The sequence below is a fragment of the Petaurus breviceps genome, unplaced genomic scaffold (assembly GCF_028583685.1).
Source record: "Petaurus breviceps papuanus isolate PSGF00001 unplaced genomic scaffold, PetGlider_PUasm1.0 38, whole genome shotgun sequence".
NCBI lineage: Eukaryota > Metazoa > Chordata > Mammalia > Diprotodontia > Petauridae > Petaurus > Petaurus breviceps.
The window spans coordinates 70,115,062-70,130,084 of NW_027186304.1; the positions used below are offsets into that span (position 1 = coordinate 70,115,062).

The 15,023-nt window shown below is 38.1% G+C and overlaps 1 pseudogene; it reads right to left on the bottom strand.

Moving 5' to 3' along the window:
• Window positions 1–5,232: 5,232 nt before the first annotated feature.
• LOC138170266 (rab GDP dissociation inhibitor beta pseudogene) lies at window positions 5,233–6,280 on the bottom strand (annotated as a pseudogene).
• Between the last annotated feature and the right edge of the window lie 8,743 nt (window positions 6,281–15,023).

The window sequence follows — 15,023 nt, forward strand, 5'->3', positions numbered from 1 at the left end:
ATATCCATAGGCAATAATAGTAATATTGCCTCCCTTCTTGCAATGTTGCTATTTGTTGCTTCTGTAAATACTTAAGTTTTTCTACTATATTTGTCATTTTCTTTATTTCCTTTCATTCTATTTTCAACTCTCGATTCTCACTGAATTCCCTTATCTACTTAATGTCTGGAAATGTGTCATTTTTCAATCAGAGTATGTTTCTCATGATGTTTTGAATGGTTTCTTTTTCATCTCTGTTGATCCTACTGTTCTAGCTGATTCAGTTGTTCTATACTATTTTTAATTGTATTTTACTTATTTTCCTTTTTGATTGGTTTATTTTCTTGTATATTTTTAACTATTTCTCCTCTCTTTGTTGTTTCTCCCTACTTTTTTGGAGGGGAGAAGGGGCTTGGGTTTCAAATCTAACTAGTTTTCCTCTCTTCATCTTCCCCACAGTAATGAAGTATGAGATACTTTATCAATTCATGTGTTAAAATTTAGGAAAATTCTATCTCCAGCATTCCCCTCATCTACCACTTTGGTGATCCTATCAAAAAAGAAAATAAGGGAAGGGATAGGCAAAAACACTTTTGAAAAGGGACAAGGTCAAAGAAGAAAATAGAATAAGCAGGGGGTGGGATAGGATGGAGGGAAATATAGTTAGTCTTTCACAACATGACTATTACGGAAGTGTTTTGCATGACTACACATGTATAACATATTGAATTGCTTGCCTTCTCAATGAGGGTGGGTGGGAAGGGAAGAAGGTAGAGAATTTGAAACTCAAAAGTTTTAAAAAAAATAAATGTTAAAAATTGTTTTTACATGCAACTGGGATATACAGGCAATGGGGCATAGAACTCTATCTTGCCCTACATGAAAATAGAAAGGAAGGAGATGGAGGGGAGAGAATAGAAGGGAGGGCAGACTGGGAGAAAGGGTAATCAGAATGCATGCCATCTCAGGGTGGGGAGAAGCGGATAGATGGGGAGAAAATTTGGAACTCAAAATCTTGTGGAAATGAATGCTGAAAATTAAAAATAAATATTTTTTTTAAAAAAATAAAAAAAAAGAAAATAAGGTTAACCTGACATGACCTGTTGATGATGAAGCTGAACTAGATCTAGGAATCACTTACTGCTTCTCCTACTAGATCCTTTCCCCTCTAAGGCTACCTTTCATATATTCTATGTATTGTGTATGTATTTAAATGTACATTGTCTCCCTCATGCAAATGGAAGCTCCCTGAGGGCAAAGCCTATTTAAACCTTTTCTTCATATCCCTAGGTCTTAGCACAGTTCCTAGAACAAAATAAGCAGTTTTAATAAATGCTTATTGTTTGGTAGATGTTCACTTTCTTTTTACTGATCTACCTAGAATTTTCCCATTAATAAAAATCAAGTTTACTATGCTCTGGTTTACAGACTGTTCCTTTATCTTTTGTTGAATGTTGTTCCATTTGCCCTTCTCTGATTTTATAGCACTGGTCCGTTTTCCACAATCTTTCAAATAATAACAGAGGCTCAGCAATCACTTAGGACAGTTTTTTCAGCATACGATAATGTAGTTCCTCTGGGCCAGGCAATTTGAATTCATCAGGGGGCAAATAGGTGCTCTCTGATGATCTCCTTCTTCATCTTGGATATTGCCTCACTATTGGCCATTTTTGTTCAATCACTTCCAGGAAAAAGGTCATTCACCTGGACAGAGAAATTTTATTTTGGATCAGGTTCTCACTAATAGGAAGGAACTACTTACTGGATGGAAATAGTGAGAACCCTAGAATTTGTGAAAGAAAATGTGAACATAGTGTGATAGATTTTTGGGGAAACAAAGATTCAAAGGGTTTAGAGAAAGGATAAATAGTATTACATGCACTAAAATTCTAGAAGGGAAGTCAGTCTATGAGGGATGGGGGAGGTTCTAAATAAAATTCTGAAGACACAGGAAAACGGAAACTGAAAAATGACAGATAGATAGGAGGGTGGTGAGAGATCCAGGTCATGGAAGCCAAGGGAGGAATGACTGTCTAGATCAGGGATTCCTAAACTTTTCTATGTTATGATCCCTTTGACAGTCTGGTGATTGGTAAGGGACTGTTTATAAGAATAATAATTTTAAACACATAAAATAAAATTCATAGGATTACAAAGAAAACCAATTATATTAAAATGTAGTTATCAAAAGTTTAAGTTCACAGACCTCAGGTAAGAAACCCTGATCTAGGTGAAGCCTTGGATTTAGTAGTTAAGATACCACTGATAACCTTAGAGAGAGCAATTTCAGTAAAGTGATGAGGTCAAGAGGTCAGATTCCAAGGATTTGAGAAGTGGCAGATGAGAAAATGGAGATACAAACAGAAATGATTTTCTAAAAGTTTGGTTGAAAAAAAGGGGAAAAAGACATAAGGTGACAGCTTGAGGGTCAAATGCAAGGTTTTTTCCGTTAGTTGGTTTCCAGTTTGGCTTTACTTTGTAGTACAGAAATCATTTGGAGCCATTTTATGAAACATCATAGATTTAGAGGCTCTGTAAAAATAATATTGCATTGTGGGTTTTTGACTATCAAAGATGCCAGGAGGATAAAAGGTACTTTCAAATCTTGCCTGCTATTACTTTTTTTCATCAGTTTTATTATATTAAAATACCAAAGGGGTCTTTAGGCATAGAGGTGTCTCCCAAATTATGTAAACAGTTTTGTTTTGTTTTGTTTTTAAAGCAATCAGGGTTAAGTAACTTGCTCAAGGTTACACGGCCAGGTGTTTCTGGGTGGGTGCTAAGTGTCTGAGCCCTGGATTCAATCCCAGGTCATCCTGACTCTGGGGCTGGTGCTCTTACTTGCTGTGCTACCTGTCTACCCCTGTAAACAGTTTTAAAAGCTGAAGTTGGGTTAAAAATCTATGCCTATGAGGCAGCTAAGTGGTGCGGTGAATAGAGCACTAGCCCTGGAGTCAGGAGGACTTGAGTTCAAATCCAGCCTCAGACACTTAACACTTTACTAGCCATGTGACCTTGGGCAAGTTATTTAATCCCAATTCCCCTGCCTTCACCCCTCCAAAAAACAAAAACAAAAATCTATGCCTATAACTATGAAACAACACTAATGGTTATGATATTTGGTCAACATCACAAAATATGATACAAGGCAAAAGTTGAAAGTTATAAAATTTAAGAATGCTGTTCAGCACTATAAAGTTTAAAGTTTCATTAATGTTAAGAAAACAGATAGTACATGAGCTTAACGAATCAACACTTAAGTCCAATAAGCACACAAATGGAAAGGCTATGATATTTAAAAGACAGAAATAGTATGTCAAATTCTATTTTTCTGACTTAGTGAGTATATACTTAGACTGTGTTTTCCCCTTAAAAACACAGAGAAAGAGAGTTAAACTGACCATACTATTAACACTTCTGGTCAGTCATCCCAGAAGAAAGATGTAAGACAATATAGTAAAACAGCAGGAGGGGAAAATTTAGGGATATAGTACTCTTCAATCTCAAAGTGGCTACAAAAGCAGGGTATATAATATTGATTTCATATAATGTTCATTACGTTTTTATGTAACTATATTATCTGGAATTTAAATTTCTCCTAATTAGATGTTAGCATATTACTAATGAAGAAGTTACCCACTAAGAGGGTTAGGGTTGCTATGGAGACCCCAAAATACCAAGACGCTGGGTCCTGCTGAATGAATTCAACTCCAGTCTTCTCAGCCAAAGAAAAGTAAAATTTATTGAAAGTTCACTTGCATTAGACACAGAGTAAGTCTGTGCTAGGTCATTCTATGGCACTCTCACTCTTCTATGGCACTCTATGGTGCTCTCACTCTTCTATGGCACTCTATGGCGCCCTCACTATTCCATAGTGCTCTCTGACACTCTCACACCATATGGTGTGAAATGGGGTCTTATATACAGAAGGCTGTGGGAGAAATCTAGGGGTGATCTAAAGGAGGAGTTTGGAGAGGGTCTTCAGGAGGAGTTAATGAGGTCAATGAGTGATTAAGGGTGGGAAGTAGCTGGAGACTACAGACAATGGTGGGCTAGGCCAGTTCAAGGATGGGAAGTCTAGTAAGTCTAGTAACAGAGGGTGGGAAGTCTAGTACCTGACTTGGCTCATCAAATGGGATGATTTAATCAAGAGTCCAAGGAAGGTTCCCAGAACCTGTACCTCAAGGACTCAAGGAGAGCTCTAGGGGGCTCCCAGAGCCCATACCTCATCACTAATATTAGTCTTCCCCCATGTAATGGTAAGGGAATTTGAAGATCTTCTCTGCCCCTTAATAGACCTAGAGAATTTGGAGATCTTCCCTGCCCCTTAATGGGCCTCAAGTGGAACCCAACAGGAGGGGTTTGATGGGGGTGAGGGGTAGGCTTGTTTTTCAGATAGACCTATACTTTATGTTACTTTGTAATTAGGCAGTGGGTCTCAAAGGTTGTCATGTCCTCTGACCCTGAAGAAGGGTATATACACTCTGAGGTGAGGTTTTGCTTTGAGGTTCACTTATGGGAAGAGTTGTATGATTTTGCCAGATGAGACTCTGGGTAACATTGAGCCCCCGACTTTGAAAACTCAGATGTTGGTGCTTCTCTCTTTGGTAACTAACTATGTATGTATGTGATGATCAGACAGCTAGAAGCCTGTTGGTCTGTTGAATTGTGTTATTTTCTCTGTCTACATTTTTTTGTCTGCTTGTAATTTCTGTTTGTATTTTCTAAAATTTAGGGTGCTGACTTTTTCCCCTGAACTAAGTAAATTTTACATGTGTGTGTGCTTAATTAAAAATTGTTAACCCCTTTAAAATTGCTTTCCTTTAGTAAAGCAAATCAAAGAACCTGTGCTTGCAGTCATCCTGGGTATGCTAGGGTGCTTGCTGTTACACCCCATAAACATATTTTTTGTTTCATTTCTTCAGTCAGTCAACAAACAGTTAAGTATCTACTATGTGCCAGGCACTGTGCTAAATGCTAGGGATACAAATATTAAAAAGGAAACACAATTCCCGCCTTCAAGAAGCTTCCAGTCTAATGAGGGAAGACAATAGACAAAAAGAATCTGAAAAGCAGAGGAGAGAAGAGGGCCAGTGAAGGTATCTGTCTTTGGGGCATAGTGGAAAAATCACTTTTGAGAAAGTGGTACCACCAAGTTAGAAATGAGATGTTCTGAGCTGACCACCCTTTAAAAGGAAGATTTAGAGTTCATGACTCCTCCCTGTAATCAGAAGAACGGAGAATGGTGGTGAATTAAAATACCAGAATGTCTGATTTTTTTGTTCCCATATCAGCTGGGACATAGCAATCATTGATGGTAACAAATTTCTTATCAGTTAGTGCTGAGAGTTCTAATGCTGGTCTGATTTTTTGCTCATATTCTCTGGTTTCCACAGTAGTATTAATGGTGCTTATATATTTTCCTTGTGCTACCACATTGTGAGCAGAAAAAATCATGCAAATGTAAATATCTGACTTTGTGTTAACATAGTTCTGTGGAATGATGATTTAGAAGGAATTGGAATCACCGATATTTTTAATTGGGCAATTTAAGACACAGATAACTCTGATCACCTGGCCTATTTCTTTTACCCTTTCTTTTACATGACTAGGGTCACAAATGAGCAGCTTGCAGCTGGCAATCTCTCCAGATTTTATACCAGCCACTTGTCCATTATTTACAAGATGTCTTCATTTGGCTTATTCAACATATAGGTACCCCCATAAATGGTACTTGGTCTTGCAGATCCTTGGGCTCTTGCCATATCTTGCCAATGAGTCACTATGAAGTTTAATTCTACTGATGGTTTCATAACATGGTTGATTTAAATAGTCATCAGTTCTGTAAAGGACAAGAGCATTACCAGTAAAATCCATGAGATCTTGGCTCTTGTGTACATCTCACAGTGTAGCAGTCCTAGGATCAACACCCTCAAAAGTTCTGGAGTCTTTTTCATCAAAGTTGGCAACACATGCTAAGAATTCCTGAACTAACATTTTTCAAACAACACCTGCATGCTAGATGCCAAGGCTTGCCTTAGGGGAAGGAACTTTGCAGATTTCCCCTCCCTTGTAAACAAAGTTTCTGTCAGGCACTTTCAAGTGCAGATATTTGGTGACTTTTATATAAAGCAGCATCTTAACCAACTGACCATTAGACATAAGGAATTAGGTCCACATTCTAGACTCTTCCCCTTACCTTTGAGGCTGGTAGGCATCCTGGCATATTAAACTTTTTGTATAAATCTTCCAGTGGTATAATAGATGCAATTTCACCTCCATAATAGGATCTTCTTTCCATTTACTGACATGATCCCAGAAGGATGTATTGTTGGCATGTGTGGTCTTGAGCAAGTCACTTAATTTCCCCATGCCTTAGTTCCAATCATCATGAAACCAGTTCCATCACAATCACTTTGTGTTTCTCATTCATGGTAGGGCCATGGAGAGGAAAGGGGAAGGAAGAAAAAAATTGGGGGAGGGCCAAGAATTGGAAAGGGAGAAAAACCAAACCAAAGATAGTTGCAAAGAGTAGAGAAGCCCTGCAATGTTTTGTGAGCAAGGGGAGGACATAAAATGAAGCTGAGAAATGGAGAACACCCTCTTCCCCCCATATGGCCACAGACTGGAAGAGAGAAACAAGAGAAAGTAAGCAGGAAGAACAGGGGATGAAGGTGTAAAATGAGAGAATGGGTAATTTTTTAAGGATGGCAGGACACCTAGGTATGTTTGTAGGTAGCAGGGAAGGAGCCAAGAGCTTAAGAAAGATTAAAGATAGGAAGAAAAGATGGAATAGGTAGAAAAGGTGTTGTACATGTAAGGGATTTGCCTTGGCAAGAAGGTCACTTCATTATGAGACAGAGTTAAAGGAAGAGAAAGTAGAAAACATCTGAGTGGTATGATATGAGAAACAGGCGAGAAGAAGGGGTTTTCTTATGAATGACCTCATTTTTTTTCAGTGAAATGTGAGGCAAGATTCTCACCTGAGAAGGGTGGGAGGAGGGACTGCCATTAAAAATTTGAGGAGGAATGAAAAAATTCAGAACATTGTGGAGAGTGGTATAATGTGCAGATAAGGGAGGCATAGAAGGACTGCTTGGCAGCAGTGAGGGCCCAGTGGAGCTTATGTAACAGAAATTTGTAGTGGACCCAGTCAGAATGGTTGGCTCCAGGGTACTATTCTGGCTTTAATACTCTCTGTCTCTAGAAACCTAAGCCGTCTAGTACTTTTGACACTTTGATGCTCAGAATGTCTAGTAAGTGAATCATCTTCATGATACATGTTTAAGTTTCTGATAGAAGTGCCCAAATACTGGTCAGATTTCTTCTGGAGCATTGTGTTCAGACGTGGGCACCACATCTTTGGAAGAACATTGACAAGTTGAAATAAGGTTTTAAAAGGTTCAACCTGAATGGTGAAGGAAATGAAAACTAGCAAGTACTGTGAAGGTATAGAGCAGAGCCTCTTAAAGTCTTTCTTGTGTCATGGTGGTCTAGAGAAGTCTATGGACCCCTTCATGAATAAGGATCTTGGATGTATATAATAACAATTTTAAATGTATAGAGCAAATTACATAGGATTTTAAAGAAAGTCAATTACGTTGAAAGTAAGATGTGACTTTCTCCCATTTAAGTTCATAGACTCCTTGAAGTCCATCCTCAGACCTTCTGGGTTAATACCTCCTAGATGGATTTGAAAGGATTGGACTTGTTCTTCTACCTGGCCCCAGAGAACAAACAAAACTAGAAACAATGGAAGAGAAGGGCAGAAAGTCAGGCTTGCTATAAGGAAGAACATCCTAATCCAAGCTATCTCAAGGATGAAAAGGTTCCTTACTTCAGGAAGTAACTGGATCCCCCGCCATGGAGGTTTTCTTGAAGAGAATAAATGACAATTTGTCAGGGATAGAGCAGCCCCACCTCTCAGCCATATCAAATAATAAGAGACATAAAGAGCCATTCCAGGAAAATTGTTGTAAGACAAGTAACACTAGCACACAGGATGGCTGCTAGCACAGGTTCACTCTTGATCTGGTCAGACAGGAAAGACAGCTTCAAAGGGGTTAATTTATTTACTTATTTTATTCTAGTCTAGTTTTCTCAAGAGGATTGCTAATAATGGGGGGGGGGGCGGGGCAAACTCCTACAACACTCCCTGACCACCCTTCTCACAGGGGCCAGTGAGAAGGGGTGTGGGGGCAACTACCCCTACATCTCAGTGGGGTGAATTGAGACAGGTATAAATTGTGCATCCCCCTAAATTCCCTCAAGCCTCAATGGGGACTGGTTGAGGAAAACACAGATTCCCCCCAAGCTTCAATGAGGGCCAATCAAGGCACACAGCATTCCAGTTTGTGCATTCAAACCTAAGGTTCCCCACTCACTGCCCACCTGCTTTATAGGGCAACAGACAAAGAAGACATATTGCCAGTAATAGCCTCACAAATTTACATCATGTCATCCCTGGATCTCACTGCACAGCTGCAGTGGAGTTTTATATTACTTATCATTATATAATGTTGTGCAAGTGTGGTGGAGATGTTTTGAACCATAATTGTGAGAACTCATATCTAACACCTGGGAACAAGAGATTGTTATAGCTATGGATCCTGGGAAACTGAACTTTAAGAAATAATAACAGAAATCCACCTTGCACCCACTAAAATTCACCTTACTTACACTAAAATCCACCTTACTTACAATTGTTCTTGGGAAGAATTCAGTTTCACATCAACAATGAGCTAGCAAGAAGCAGAGGAACAGAGGTGGCTCTGGAGACTTTTGTTAAATATTCAGAAGTCTTCAAAGGGCAGACTGATGAGCCAGTTCCCCTGCCTAGAGAAGTATATACTATATCACCATTTAACAGGTGATGAAGCAACTGCAGTAGCTTGGAACCAGGAATGGTAGGATTTGCTTTAAGAAGAATACAATTTCACTGGCTTTTATGGGGTTGCATGAGGAATGATAAAGTGATTTCAGTAGAGTCATGACTCTATTCTGGAAGAATCCAGATTCACAGGAGTTTATTCCAAAAAGTATCACATAGACTAAGACCAGAGGAATTCATTCACACTTATAGAATGTTGCTTTTTATTACAACCTCAGCCCTTCAGATCAACACAAATGCAAGAATGTAAGGAATGCATTCACCCTCTCCAGATGAGGTCAACATCTATTTACTGCTAAACATAGTGGAAAACCTGTTTGATCTTTATCAAGTGATGAAATAAAGCTTCATATAGAATCCATATGTTTCTCTTTTTTAGAAGTTTTTAGAATTAGTTATATTGAAGGAACTGATGAACTGTTAAGGCTGAAGTGAAGGAAGCATTAAGCAGTCACCTTCCCTTAGTTCAAAACAAAAATGAATAAAATAAGTATTTTTCTCTAGCAGACCATCTAAAATGTAGTTAGAATTTGTAAATGTTTCTTATTGACTTTTTAAATATTGCTGAAAATGTCTTAACAGCAAACAATTATATATCTATATATCTATATCGATATAGATATATAGATATATTACATGTGACCATTAAATAAAATTGCAATATTTTAACCTGATGAAAGGTAAGTTTGTTGAATTAAATTATCTTTAGGCCATCAAGATAAGACTGAATCATCTGAGGTTTAGCCTTTAAACACAAACACCATACACAGTTTCCCCATATGTTCTTCTACTAACATATGGCATACTACATTAACTTCACTAAAAGGCTGCTTACAAAAAGAAAGAAAGTAGGTGCTAGAACATGGAAATTTCTCCAAAGTCTAAGAGACTCCTTCTGTTCCTGCTGATAAAACATATTTTGTGGATTCAAAATGTATATGTGAAATGCAATCTGAATTTCCATTTTCTATGACTAGGTCACTCAGCATGCCAAAGACTTTGTTTCATGTTGCTCATTTTAGTAAACCTACTTTTTTTTTCTAGTTCTCTGTGGAATAGCACTGTCTATCTGTTCCTGTATTTTCCTAATAAAAGTATACTGCTCTGTTACCAAGGCAATACCAACTGCTTATGACATCATATGATGTGGGTAGTAACCTCATTAGCAAAACAACATAATTCTTTAGTTCAGATTTCAGGTTCATTGATTTCACCTTTTATAACTTAAAAATTAGATGGACTCCTAGCTGCACCTAGGAACATCTAGCTGCAAAAGGAGCAGGCATATGCTCAGGAACCAGATACCCCACTCCATCTTTAAACTTGCACTGCTCCCTACTGACCCTCTGGCAAGCAGGAAGCCAGGAGTAAAGTACTAGATTCAAATTTCCTAAACTCCTCCCCACAGCAAAATTGTTCACTTCCTCTTCAAGCAAACATTTACTAAGCACTCACAATGTGCCAGGCATTTTTCCATACACTAACAATATAAAGACAAAAATGAAACAATCCTTGCTCTCAAGGAGCTTATAAGATGCATTCTCATAGACAAAAATGTAGCAAGATAATTGAGGCAGCTAGATAGTGCAGTGGTTACAGTGCCAGGCCCAGAGCAGAAAGACCTGAGTTCATTATGTGACCTCTGACACTTATTGGCTATGTGACCCTGGGCAAGTCACTTAACCCTGTTTGCCTCAGTTTCCTCATCTGTAAAATGAGCTGAAGAACTACAGAGTCTGAATGCAGATTGAAGCAAACTACTTGCTCTCTCTCTTTTGTGTTTTGTTTCATTCCTTCTTTCTCATTGTTCACTCCATTGGTTATAATTCCCCTTTACAACTTGACTAATGTTTAATGTGAATATATCGGATTGCATGCTGACATGGGTGGGAGGGGGGAGGAGAAGAAGGGGGAGAAAATTTGGAACTCAAGGGATTGTGGAACTGAATGTTGTAAACTAAAAGTAAATAAATAATTTTTTTTAAATTTACATGCATTTCTGAAAAAAAAAAAAGAAAGAAATGGCAAACCACTCCAATAGCTCTGCCAAGAAAATGCCAAAAGGGGTTACAAAGAGTCAAACACGACTAAACAGCATAATAATTGGAGGGGGTAAGAAGAGACAGCTAGAGGCATCAATAAAGTCTTGATGGTAAGAGGTGGTAAACGTGTCAAGGTTTAAAGATAACTAAGGATTTTAAGAGGAGAAGGTGAGAAGGGAATGCCTTCTGGGAAAACCAAAGGCATAAAGTCAGGAGATTCAATGTTGAATGTCAGAAGAGCAAGACTAGTTGGGCTAGAATGAAGAATGTGTTAAGGAAACAAGATATAATAGGACTGGAAAAGAAGAATGGATCCAGGTGGTAAAAATATAAATGCCATGCAGAAGACAAAGAAAAGGCAATAAGCATTCATTAAGCACCTACTATGTGTCAGGCACTGTGCTAAATGATTTACATGTATTATCACATTGGATCCTGATAACACCTTCCTGAAATATGTGCTCCTTATAATGCCAATTTTGCAGTTGAGGAAACAGGTTAAGTGACTTACCCAGGGTCACATAGCATCTGAGGTTGGAACTCAAGTTTTCCTGACTTCAGGCCCAGCATTCTATCATAGAGGTAACAGGGATATCAAGAGTTTACTGGGCAAGAGAATGACATGCTAAAGCCCATGATTTAGGAAAACCATGGTAATAGGTGTGTCAAGGATGGATCCTAGAGGAGTGAAACTTCAGGCAGATAATCCAGTTACAGGGTTATATTGCAGTAGTCCAGGTGAAATATAATGAGCTCTTCTTACCATGATCTCTTAATTGCCAAATCTAAAAGTCTTTTCTCAGTCCTCTCCCTGGACCTCTCTACAATCTTAAAGACTGTCAATTCTCTGTTCTTTTGGATATCATTTTCCCCTAGGCTTTTGCTAACTGCTCTCTCCTGATTCACCTGTATGACCACTCCACCTCAATCTCCTTTGGTGGACCTTCTTCCAATGTCACATCCATTCATTAACTATGGGTGTCTCCCAAGAGTCTGATTTTGGCCCTCTTCACTTCTCCCTCAGTTAACTTGCTGGTGATCTCATCAGCTTCCCAGGTTTCAATTAGTGTTTCTATGGAGATAATTGTAAGGTCTATGCACTTCTAATCTCTCTCAATCTTCAGTCTCCACATCAACAGCTACCTCTTAGACATCTAGAATAGGATGTGACATAGACATCTCAAACTCAATATATACAAAATACAGTTCATTATCTTCCCCTCCCCCAAATTCTACCTCCTTCCAAACATTTCTATTATTGTAGAGTTTCGCAACCTTCCTAATTAGCCAGGCTCACAGCCTAGCTGTAATCCTTGACTCCTCAATCAAATTCAGTCTTTCCATATCAGATCTGTTGCTAAGCTTTGTATTTTCTTATAGTTTTGGTATTTCATATTTTTTAAGTCATTCCTCTACTTTTTTTATCTCAATTTTGTTAGCATGTAACTGTGTATGTGTTCTGATTATTCTTTTTTATTTCTTGTAGTTTTGATGTGATTTCATCTTGCTTATTTGCTATTTTTATTTGATTTTTCAGCCCTTTTGTTTTTAATCAAATTAGCTAAAGGTCTGTCAATTTCATTAATCTTTTCAAGATCTAGCTTTTAGTTTTATCATTTTTGATATTTTTTGTTTCCCATTTATTGACTTCTCTAATTTTAATATCTCCTCTTATACTTATTTTAGATTTGTTTGTTGATTTTTTAAATTGTTTAAATGCATGTTAAACTGTTCACTAATCCTTTGAATTTTTCTATTTTGTTAAAGTATGTTTATAGAAATATGATTTTTTTTCTGCTGAGAACTGCTTTAGCTGCATCCCAGAAATTTTGGGATGTTATTTAATCATTACCATTTTCTTTCACATAATTACTATTTCTGTAGTTTATTCTTTGACCCACTCACTAGTTAGGATTTTATTGTCAAGTTTCTATTTGGGACTATGTCTTCTCTTTGTGGTAACTAAACCAATGACTATTTTTTATTCTGTCATGGTCTGTAAATGTTGCACTTACTATTTCTACCTTTTTACATTTGTTTACAATATCTAAGTGCCCTAATATATGGTCATCTTTTATAAAAGTTCCATGTGGCACTTAGAAATATGTATTTTTTTCAGTCCCATTTAGAAGACACTCTAAGTTTTTTAATTCTAGTTTCTCAAGCAATTTGCTCAGCTCCATATTTTACTTTCTGTTTATCTTTCTATTAAACTTATCCATAATTGAGAGATATTAAAGTCTCTTGACACAATTGTGTTATTGTCCTTGTATTCTTGTAGCTCAAGCAGTGTTTCCTTTAGGAACTTGGATGCTAAGGCATTTCGAATTTGTAAGTTTATTACTAACATTGGTTTGTTGCCTATGGTTCATTTCAGCATAATATAGTTTCCTTGTTTATCTCTTTATTTTTTGAATGTTTTTGCTTTACTTTTTGGATTTACTTGGTGATAATACTTTTTCCCATTCCTTCAGTTTTATTGGGTATGTCTTTGTTTTTTAAAATATGTTTCTTGTGTGTAGCAGATTGTAGAATTTTATGTTCTTATCCAATATGTCACTCTTCTCTTTTTATTGGATTGCTTAACTCTTTCTCTTTTTTAGGTTCGCCCTATTTCCGCTGTCTTTCTTCCTCTTACCCTGATCCTCCCTCCCATTTGTTTTGCTTATTATTTCCGTTTTCTGTCCTGCCTTTATCTTTTTTTTCCTCCCTTTTTTCCTCCCAATCAGTAGATTAACCCTTTCCTCTCCTCCCCTTCACTAGTTCTGTTCATTAATGTTTTAAATTCCATTTTTTATACCCCTTTCCAGAGGGGATTCCAGTCATGTCCAACTCTTCATGACCCCTTTATGGGGTTTCCTTGGCAAAGATACTATTTCCTTCTCCAGTGGATTAAGGAAAACAGGTTAAGTGATTTGCCCAGAGTCACACAGTCAGTAAGCATGGAGGATAGATCTGAGCTCAAATCTTCACGACTACAGGCCCAGAGCACTTTCCCGAGCCATCTACTTGCCTTGATACTCCTCACTGTTTCCTCTCTATTCTCTGCATTCCTCATGAAGCCAAAGCCTCTGAGGCATCCATTCTGGGCTATCCTTCCCTCTAAGCAGTTTCTGCCACTACTTTGCAGAGCTTGCCCCATAGATTCCATTTTTCCATTGTCCCTCCCAGAAAAAAAGATACCAATTCCTAAAGGTGACAGAAAGGACATTGCCCCATGGCAACACTCCCACACCACCACATCTCTGATGATCTACACCCTTTTCCTGATCATTTTCCTTTACTATTTGCTTTAAAAATCTCCTCCTTGGGTCCATGCCCTCCCATTCCCCAGATACCAGATGCCCCCAGAAATTCCAACTCCCTCCCCCTTCCAAGGCAAGACAAGCAGTGTTTTAAAGCACCAAATAGATTATGCCTAGCACAAAGTCCCCATCTCCTTTCACAGAATATCTCTCTTCACCTATAAGAACATTCACCAGGGGAACACCCTCCCATCACCAAAGTAAGTACTTCTTACTTTTTCAATTTTCCACCTTCATCCTCTCCTCTATACTCTCTTCTTTTCCCTACACCTTAGAGGTCATCTTCCTGTAATTGCTAGCCCTTGATCTGATCAGGCCACATAACATACTTCCCTCTACCCTGCTGTTGCTCTCCCACTTTTTCATGAATGCTCCAGTTTTGTAACGTCCTGAAGGCAGAGTATCATAATTTACTTAGTTTAGGGGAAAAAGCTGGAGATGGCCCAGTATGTAATGGAAGATCCTGACCCTTTTAGGCTAAGGTCTTTTCAGGTTCTTACTTTGAGTGAGGCAATTGAACCTCTTTTGAAAGTAAATCAAGGGATGGCCCTTTTAATTAGAAAAAAAAAATCAAACTGGAAGGGGAAGACCCTCAGGGTTGCTAGTCAAAAGAGAGTTACCACTGACATTTACTCTGAGCCAAGAGAGTTCCCCCAAAAATAAATGGAACTTGGACAGGGACTTATTGTGGTCTTATCTATGAGCTTCAGAGTGGAATGGGTGAGAAAAGAGGAAGGAGGAAGGAAGGAAGGAAGAAAGGAAGGAAGGAAGGAAGGAAGGAAGGAAGGAAGGAAGGAAGGAAGGAAG